This window comes from Triticum aestivum, chromosome 6B (genome assembly GCF_018294505.1).
Source record: "Triticum aestivum cultivar Chinese Spring chromosome 6B, IWGSC CS RefSeq v2.1, whole genome shotgun sequence".
NCBI classification, from domain to species: domain Eukaryota; kingdom Viridiplantae; phylum Streptophyta; class Magnoliopsida; order Poales; family Poaceae; genus Triticum; species Triticum aestivum.
The window spans coordinates 23,323,067-23,333,550 of NC_057810.1; the positions used below are offsets into that span (position 1 = coordinate 23,323,067).

At 48.8% G+C, this 10,484-nt stretch overlaps 1 long non-coding RNA gene across 1 annotated transcript; it reads right to left on the reverse strand.

The window, feature by feature from the left end:
• Positions 1 to 521: 521 nt before the first annotated feature.
• On the reverse strand, positions 522 to 1,819 carry LOC123133212 (uncharacterized). The gene is made up of 3 exons (XR_006465192.1): positions 1,733 to 1,819; positions 1,030 to 1,404; positions 522 to 819 (listed from the first exon to the last, which is right to left on the reverse strand). It is a non-coding gene; the product is annotated as an uncharacterized lncRNA (long non-coding RNA).
• Between the last annotated feature and the right edge of the window lie 8,665 nt (positions 1,820 to 10,484).

The following is a 10,484-nucleotide window of genomic DNA, read 5'->3' on the forward strand; positions in this document are numbered from 1 at the left end:
GGGCCGCGCGTCGACGATTCCTCCACCTACCGCAGCCTCGCCGGGGCGCTGCGGGCGAGTTCCCTTTTTAAGCTAACCACGTGCTTTATTCGTTTATCAAAATTTGAGAGCATACAATTGGGGAAAAAGCTTGGGAACAGCCGGGGGCATCCGCTGCCTCCAATGCGTGATGCGTGTCCCAAGCCAAGTGTCGCCCGCGCACCGCTAGGGCTGGACACGAGCCGAGCCGAGCCGAGCTTGATCCGAGCCTGGCTTTGGCTCGCTCTGGAGCGGCTCGGCTCGGCTCGGCTCGCTCAGCCAACGAGCCCACTTTAGGTGGCTCGGCTCGTTTTTGCAATGGCTCGGCTCAGACCGAGCCGGCTCGTGAGCCAGCTAGCGCCATAACATCTGGGAGGTAGCAGAACCTGTTTTTACATACCATTTTTGATCTTCTACAGCAATTAAACCCATAATTTGTAAAAGAAGCACTTTCTATTGCTAAAAATGCAACATCTAGCAGTCTATGGTTTAAAAAATGATCATAGTGATGAAAAATAAGCTTTCTTCTATGGAAAGTGTAGAAATTGAACAAATATGACTAAGAAAGAATTGGGCATCATTGCTTTTGAATTTTGGACAGCTCCTCCTTTGAACTTTATACGGCAAAAATATTGAACGTTGACAGCCAAACAATGCAATTTTGCATAGCATAACACTTAGTGCTTTGACATCAAAATGAGAATCTTTCTCCTCAAACAAAGTATCTTACTCATCCTCTTCCTCCTCATTCTCTTCCTCCTCTTCATAATCCTTCTCTGCTTGCTTATCATGCTCCATTGCCTAGCACAGAAAAACAGCACACACATGAGCTTGGACACGCATATATTTGACTTTTTGATAGCAAGAAGAGCACATCCATGAGCTTGTACAAACATATATTTGACTCTTGGATACCAAAAACAGCATATGCATGAGCCTGTTCAATCTTATATTTGACTTTTGGATACCAAAAACAATACATACATGAGCTTGGACACACATATATTTGACCTTTGGATAGCAAAAACAGCAAACACATGAGGTTGGACACGCATATTTGGCACAACCATACCGGTGAAGATGCCTCTCGGAGTCGTTTGCGAAGCCGTTGGCAGGGGCGATCGTGGCACGCCCGCTGGCGTCGGCGGGGTCAGCAAGACGTCAAGGCGGTGGAGCTTTTTTTTACCCATAATAACAACTCGGCGAGCGGGACATTGCCGTAATCCTTGGCCCGCTTCCTTGGCAGCGACACAGCCCTTGCCCTTCCCCTTCTGCTTCCAGGGGCAGGCGGCTTAGCCTTCATAATGGAAACCAAATTCCTCTCTTTCTCCTTCTCCTCCTCCTCTCCTTCCCCTTTTCCTTGTCCATTCTTGCGACAGTGGGGCTCTTCACACATCAGCAAAGAACAAATGGTCAATCATCAACAAAAATTTACATAGATAATAATCAGTCTACATAATCCAGCAGAAATAAATTCATCGATCCATCAATCAAATTGGTGCAGCATCCGTCCTAGCTAGCGGCACTCTCCAGCCAACGAACACAAGCATCCATCCATCAATCAAATTCAGCATCCATCCATCGCGTTTCCTAGCTAGCTGCGCTCTCCAGCCGATAGCCACAAGCATCCATCCATCCATAAAATTCGTGCGTGTGTGTGCGCCAGTGCAGGGAGCTAGGGCTAGGGATGGGAAGGAGAGAGGAGATCGCTTACCTGCCTGTGTCGTTCAGCGAGAAACCAGGGGAGACCCGTCCGCCTGCGTCCGTTGTGGTGAGGGAAGGCGGCGTCGCCCGTCGCCCGCCTGCGTCCGTTGTGGTGAGCTAAGATCGGTTGTATTTAAATCGTAGCCTTCATTTCTCGATTGTATTTCATGGGCACTTTTTGAACTATCATGAATATTTTTAAATTTCATGGACACTCGATCTCGATCCCCCTCCATCTCGATCGCTATCCCACCTCGCCAGATCCGGTCCCCCTCGCCGCCGAGCACCCCCTGGTCCACCGGCCGCCGCCGCCGACCCCCCGCACCCTCGATTCCCCTACTCAACCGCCGCCGCCGACCCCCCGCAAACCCCTCCCCTACTCAACCGCCGCCGCCGACCCCCCGCACCCCCCGCACCCTCCCTCGCTCCACCGGCATTACTGTTTGATGATATTTTTTAAAAAATTATTACTGTCTTATAAAAAAAATATTACTGTTATGATTTAAACAAGTTTGAACATATTTAAACACAAATAAGTATCAAACAGCATTTTAAATGCATAAAATAAAATTGTGGAGCCTGGGAATCAAACCCAAGACCTCCTGGTGTGAGAACTGGCTGCTGACCAGTCGAGCTAGTAGAGGGAACTTGATGTGGATCAGGTCAGGTGGAAGATAACCTGTTGGCTCGAGCAGAAATAAAAAAAAAATACTAATGGCGCACCAGGGCGAGGTGCGCCATTAGTATGGATGTACTTATGGCGCACCGAGGGGTGGTGCGCCATTAGTATTGTGCCGCCCCCATCCATATTTCCTCCCTGGCCCAAACCTATCCCCTCTCTCTCCCTCGCCCTCGCCCTCGATCCCCTTCCCCTCTCCTCTCCCGACGCCGCTGCCCCACCGCCTCGACGCTGCCTCGACGCGGCCCCGTCGTCCTCGTCTCCGCCCCGACGCCCCGACGCCGTGACGCCGCCCTCTCCTCTCCCGACGCCGCTGCCCCACCGCCCCGTCGTCCTCGTCTCCTCGGTGCCGCTCTCCCCGTCGCCCCACGTCGTTGGATGCCATCGCCCCGCCGCCCTCGTCGCCGGTGGCCCGGACGCCGCCCCGTCAACACCACCGTCGCCGGAGCACCACCACCACCACCCGGACCTCGTCGCCTCCCGGACCTCGTCGCACCACCACCACCCGGACCTCGTCGCCCCACCTCGTCGCCCCGTCCACACCACCGCCCCCGTGAGCTCCCCCTCCTCCTCTCCCCCTCTCCCCCTCGCTGTTCAAATCTGTTCAAATGGCATAATTTACTTGCTGATAGATAGTATAAATCTGTTCATTGTGAAGAAATGTGTGACAGTTTCACTAACTTAATTTCATTCTGAAGAAATTTGCGCCTAGAATTTCTTTTTGTTACAATGCTGCTTGCTGAATGGAGTGATGGCATCAAATTGAAACATGGATAGAAAAAAATTGGCAACGCCGTATGCAGAAATGTAAATTGTTGCTTCTTTTCTGCATATTTATATTATGCTAGAATAACTGATTTGTGGTGACAGTGCTGCCTGCTGTATGGAATAATGACATTATACCGAAATATGGATAGTATAATTTGGCAGTGCCATATGCATTTTCATATTATCATGCGTGAATAACTGGTTTGAGGCTATTTTGTTTGTGTGATCACATTGTGGTGCCTGGCATATTTGCCACAATACTTTGTAGCCGGAAAATATGCCTGTCATATATATGCCTTTCATTCAGCTATTAGTTGGTGATCCTATTTCGCTTGCTGTACTTACCATATGGTCTTCATTTTTCTTTGAACCTACTTTGCATCTGTATCATGCACTAAGTTTCTGATTTTAGTGTTTTCAGTCTATTTTTCTATTTCTGCTTTAACATAACGGAATAACTAATGGTGGCTGCCTAATGATGACAGACTAAGTTTCTGATTTATTTTCTTATAGAAGTGTAGATTCATTGGTAGCAATTGTTTTCAGTGTCTCATGTTGCTTGTAGTGGTTTGTCCAAAATGTTGAATGATACTGCTTGGAGATGCATATATTGTTTCACCTCTTCACATGCCAATGTATTTTCCATGTTGTGATGGAGGCCTTTTTTGCCTTGTCCACCCGAGAGGCCCTTGAGTTTGCTGGAATGTCGATTAACTTCCGTTCCAGCAAATTCGGGTACTCCATATGTCCTATTTTCAGCAAAGGTCATGCTGAAATTTTCCGTGAATTTTAGCATGACTTTGCTAAAAATAGGACATATGGGGTACTTGTGACTAATGCATGGGCCGGGTACTTGTGACTAATGATGAAAGCTTAGGCTTTTAGGGTGCCTCGGCGTCGAAAAACCCTCAATGATAAAAGCTTAGCTTTTAGGATGCCTCGGTGTCGACAAACCCTAAATGATGAGACCATGATCTTGTTCCTTGACAATAACCAACTTTGTTCCTATTTAGAGAGAAACATGGCCAACAACGATGAGGCCGGGGGTTCGGGCGGCAAGGCATTCTGGAAGCTGTCCCAGGAGATGGAGGAACAACCTCACTTGTATGAGGACGCCGCCTTCCCCACCGATCCTGAGAACACTGATGGTACCGCCGAGGATGACCCCACTGATGCCACCACTGATGGTGCCGCCGAGGATGCCACCACTGATGATGGCGGCGCACTCACAGATGGCAGCCAACCGAAGAGGCAACGGAAGGACCGGCGCCCGACCGTGCTCCGCACCCTCAAGGAGGAAGTTACTGAAGTGGACTCCGACGGGAATCCAACGGCGCCCGAACGAATAGTCAAGGGGTACTCGCTTCAGCTCGGGTGCATTCTCCGGAGCACCGTCTCGATCAACACCGAGAACCTAAGGCATCCTGACCGAGGGAATTTGCGCAACCTCCTCTTCACGAAGCTGCACGAACGATACAAGTTCCCCGCTGAATTTGAAAACACAAGCCTCAAAGGGAATAAAGTGAACGATGCTGCCCTCATGAAGATGAGCAAGGCCCTCTCTACTTGGAAAAGCAATGTGAAGAGAATGATCGAGAAAGGTGAGAGTTATGAGAAGATCAAGGAGAAAAATCCTTCGATCACCGAAGATGACTACAACGACTTCAAGATCAATTGCTCGAGCACCGCAAACTCTGAATCAAGTCAGTGGGGGAAAGAAATGCGGGAGTTGAACTTAGGGGAACACAAACTCAGTCCCGGCGGTTACAGAGTGGCGGAGCCTATATGGGACAAGGAGGACGCGGAGCGTGCCGAGCAAGGCCTACCGCCCCGCTTCGAGAAATACAACGGTAACAAGCAGACCAGGAACTATGTTAGGGCCCGGTACAAGGAGGACCCGATAACAAAGGAGCTTACCACGGATCCGAAGACCAGGGCGCTTGAGCTTGTCCTGGTAAGGAATACACCCCGGCGTAATTAGCTCCATATGGTTGCATTCTAATTAATGAAGCCAAATTTCTAAATGGTTCACATTCCTTCCGCAGGCGACTAAAAGCAGTAGCGCGGGGTCGACTAAGAGCAACCCTTGGGACACCACTCTAAATAGGGCGTTGAATGTAATGAAGAACAAGGATAAGCTCAGTAAGCTGACGCCAGCTGGTCGTGTGGCCGGCAAAGGCTTGTCCACAAAATGGGGGTCATACTATACCGCTGGTGTGCGGAAGGAGAAAAAGACCAGCTCGGAAAGCCAGGCGCGCGAGGTTCAAGAACTCAAGGCACAGGTGGCGCGGATTCCGGAGATTGTCCAAGAGCAAGTGCAACAACAAATTGGAGCGACGATCTCCGCCATTGTGCCTACCTTGATCGAGGGGTTGAGTGCGTGGATTGCGGGCGGCCAACAAGGGCCGCCCCCGATTCCTAGCTTCACGGCCAGCAACTCGCAGAATGCGATGGCGGGGCCATTGGTGTCTCCGGCGGAGGCGGCATTGGTGTCTCCGACGCCGGCACGGGAGCTTAATGCACCCGGGTGTACGCCGGCTGGCACCTCTGCAGCAAGCGGCCCCTCCGTCAACTGCACGCCCGCCGTTGGCGGTGCCTCGACATTAGCCGAGCTCGACGCCATCATCACGGTAACTAATTAAGCCTCTCTCGGCCGAGGACTTCATCTCCTTGCCTTTGACTGGGCATCCCTGACGCCCTACATGTTTTCACAGGGCGTCGTCGATGTTTTGTGCACTCTCCTGCACTTCGTGAACAACGAGTTGGTCGATGTCGCCAAGGGCAAAATCATTCAACCGGGCAACCCCTTGTTCCACGGTACCCAGATGCCACCCAACTTGTTTAGGGTTGAACTGGTTCGGGTGCTGCCAGGCTGCGACGAGTTGTTACCTCCGATTCGACCCGTCAGGGCCGACGATGATGACGTGATGACCCTCAGCGCCTGCCTAAGCTGGCCCCTGCTTTGGCCGAAGAGCCAGATTCGTTTGGGGGCGGGGGACACCACCCCAAAGACAACACCGCCAGTCGTGCCGGCGCCAAGTCGGCCCCATGGCAAGACCGCCGCAACGGTGCCGGACATCCCTATGCCACTGGATCCAAACATGCATATGGCACAGGATCAGAACGACGGCGACGACGATACATTTGGCAACGTTGATCAGTACTTTGCCGAACATGGGTACGATGGCGACTTCATGGAGCCTCCTTCTCAAGAACCCAACCCAACAAAAGACATGCGCGATCTAGCTGGTACCGCGGAGAAGCCAAGTTGCAATAGGCGTCGTCTGCCGTTCAGCTCTCAGGAGACGCCTCCAGCTGCCGACTTCACCGAGCCTCAGATAGGCGAGGTGTGAAATATTATCAGCCCCAACACACTCAAGAAGGCGGTCTGTGAGCAGAACTCGATCCCATTACAGGAGAAGAAGAAGGCATGCAAAAGAAAGACTAACAAGGGTGCGAGCCAGCCGGCACCGAGTACGATCCGTGCTCAGGACGGACCACCTTCACCTAAGGATATCTCGAGGAGGGTGCATGTGGCAGGTAGGGCGATGCTACCGACAAATATGCTCAATGCTGCAACCGGTGCTATGCGGAGTCTGCATGACAGTGTTCTTTCTTTGGAGAAGCGGCGTCTCAGAGAGAAGGATGTGGCATACCCGGTTTTCACGGCCAAGGTGCCAGTGGGCAAGGGCTTTCTGGATAACTCCATCGGGCGTACGATCGTCCTGCGGTTTGATGACATCCACGCTATGTTGAACCTTCATCCGCTGCACTACACCTTCGTTCGGCTATTTTCGCTGAGTATGGAGATGCGGATCATTCGCGACAAGACCCCGGACATCGTGATAGTCGACCCCTTCTACATGCGTGCCAAGATCTTGGGCAGCGCTGGGGACCGGCAAGTCGCGAGTTCTTACCTCGAAGGCGTCATTCTGGCAAACCAAGATAAGGATAACTTCCTCGTGCCTTACTTTCCCGAGTAAGTCCTCCCCTCAACCGGCCCGTAACATATGAATTCTTAGATTTCGATCATTTTTCTTTTAACATTCCGTGTTTTCTGCAGTGACACACATTGCACGCTCATCCTCCTAAGCCCTAAATATTCCATGGCCACGTATTTCAATCCGGACCGTCAGTCGAACGTAGACTACACAAATGTCAAGAAGGTTCTTGATGATGTTCTCCCCGGCTACGCCAAATCTGGAGGCACCTTCACCAGGCCTATTCGTAAGTACGGCAAGCACGTGTTCTCCCACAATACGACGTTCTGCTGCGTCAAGCAGCCGCCTGGCGGTCAGAAGGGTGCCTACTACGCCATCCATCACATGCGGGCGATCGTACGGGACCATCATCAACTTCTGCTACCGAGTAAACTCAAAGATTGGGCTGCGAGCGTGTCGGTAATTTAGGACGCAGACATCAGACAAGAATTCTTTCGCATCCAGTCGGAGTTTGCGGAAATCATCCATCAAGATGTCCTTCGTACCTCGAGGCAGTTCTACCTCAGAAATTAACCGTCCAACAGTGACATCGACACAATGCTACAAATGCAGGCTGACAACGCCCGTTCTTTCATGACTCCCATGATAGACGGCGGCTTCATCCACGCTCCGGTCCCTTGAGTCGAGTCGAAAGCAGTGATGCTGTGTCTAGTTCTGAAACATCGATTGGCTCATGTTGTAATTAAACTTTAATGAACTTGTAGTATGTCTCTTTGGTTTCGAGAGTCATTCAACTTAGATGTAATCGATGCTATTAATGTCTTGCTTTTCTCTTCCGATCGTTCTGTTGCATACTTATATATTGCTTATGTATTGTCTGTGAATTGGTACTAACGTTTCGTTTGGCTAGTGCATAGCGATGCCGTCGTATGTCGTGTACAAGGGTAAGGTTCCCGGAGTCTACGACGACTGGGAGGAGTGTCGGAGACAGGTTCACCGATTCAGCGGTAACAGTTACAAAGGGTACACCACTAGGGCCGAGGCCGAATCTAGATACGCCCGCTATCTAGCGGGAGAGGGGAGGGAGCGTTGGAGGAACCGGATGAAGACGAGTTTCATCATGATGATGCTCATCGTGATGACCGCAGCTCTCTTCTATGTGATGGTAGTTTAGATGATCGATATCGACTTGTAATGTGAAGACAAACTCGCTACTCGCGGTCTCGAGACTTGTAATATAATGTTCTATCTTTGTTCGGTCTTTTCAATTCGGAGACTAATATGATGAATTGTATTCAGAGACTAATATGATGAATTGTATTCAGAGACTAATCTTCTATTGTATTCGATGAATCTGTTGTTGATGTGTGCTGTCTATATTTTGTCCAATTATACATTTTGTAACCTGTGCAAAAAATAGAAAATAAAAAAATAAAAAAACCTAATATTCATACTAATGGCGCATCACATCACAGTGCGCCATTAGTATGCCAAAGGATACTAATGGCGCATCATTAGACAGTGCGCCATTAGTATGCCGAAGTTACTAATGGCGCATCTTGTTGTTGTGCGCCATTAGTATGCCAAAGCACCTCGGTATACATGGCCCCCTGGGAGGCATACTAATGGCGCATTATTGTATATACTAATGGCGCATCTGTGATCCGCCATTAGTATACCAGATACTAATGGCGCACCAGTGGTGCGCCATTAGTAAAATATACTAATGGCGTGGCACTAATGGTGCACCACTAATGCGCCATTAATGGCCAAATTAGGTGCGCCATTAGTAGGCCTTTTTCTAGTAGTGTTCCCTCAAAAAAAAAGAATCATGGGAGGAATGGAGAGAAAGCAAAGCTTTTTGAAGGTCAACAATGGAGGAGAAAGCTTGCCAAGAACCATCAGGGGTAATGGGGAAGAAGACCACCTTTATAGTGGGGGTTCAAATCCAACCGTTATGCACTCTGCTCGTTCTCAAGCGGTACTACTGCTCGGGGGAGTGGTACTACCGCTGAGAGCGGTAGTTCCAATCCCAGCCAGTGTGTACTGCAGAGTGCAAGCACTGTAGTTCCACCGGAGCGGTACTACTAGCTACAGTGAGCGGTACTACTGGCTATAGTGAGCGGTACTGTCACTGGATATAGAGGGACCAGCAGCAGTGGAGCGGCACCAGAGCGGAAGTACCGCGCAAAGCGGTACTACGATGTAACTACCGTCCAACTACTACGAGAGCAAAATGGGCAACAGAAGCTTGCACACTCCTCGAACACAAAGCGGAAGTAGCAACGGTAGTAATAGGCGGAATTACCGCACAAGCAATACTACTCTGCCACTACCGCGAGCTAATAGAGAGTAGAGAGAAGGCATTTCCCAAGTGGTAGTAGCCGTAGTAGTTCATAGCGGAAGTACCGCCTAAGCGGTACTACCGTGGAGCCACGTGCTACTACTGCTTGGGCTCTGCCAAAGGCCCAAGCACAAATGAGGAAGGCAAGTAAGACAAAAACTGTCATAACTTCTGCAAACTCAAGCTTGTTGGATATCTGACAACAAGCACACTATCCAACAGTGAAGATAAACCCAAATCAATACAATGTAGGTTTTGCCATTGATAAAAATTTAAAAAATCCCTTGAAAATTTATTTATCAAAAATATCCATACCATACCTAAATGCTTTCTATACTTGGTTATTATTCAATATTTATGGCTAAGATATTCTCTAAACTAGGATGAAAATAAATTTACAATTATACTAATAATTATTATCAAAAGTTCATCGATTCTGCAATATATAATCACATTAACATGTGAACATTTTTTAGATAAATTACCATAACAACAATGAAATGGAACTTTTATAATTTGTAAACACACCAGTTGGTCACTACTAACATATCATCATAAAAAGATTAGTTACCAGTTACTATGACAAGTCAAAAATATCTCCACCTTTAGAGTTTTATTGGTTCAATTTTGCGTCGTACACATGACATGTAAATAAAGAGATTTTCATATTTGTGCCTTGTTCGATAGTTTTGCCCTTAGTTTTAAACTATGCTCAATTTTGCCCCAAAGCAATTGTGTTTGGTTATACAAATGCCCCTTATGTTTAATTCCCATCTTGTCAAAGACGTTTCACTGTGCCAGTATATGTCATGTTGTTTAGGGCAAAACTGAGAACCCTTTGAAAGTAGGGGCAAAATCGTATGGCGAGCACCGGCTAAGGGCAGAAATCTAAAAATCCATTAAATAAATACCTTAATATTTGGTTCTCGTTTATGACCGAAAAAGGGTTGCTTAATGAAACCCACAAATGTGCACTGAACCTCTTTTGGCAGTGTGTAAACTAACATCCAAACCCAACGAAGGCCAACAT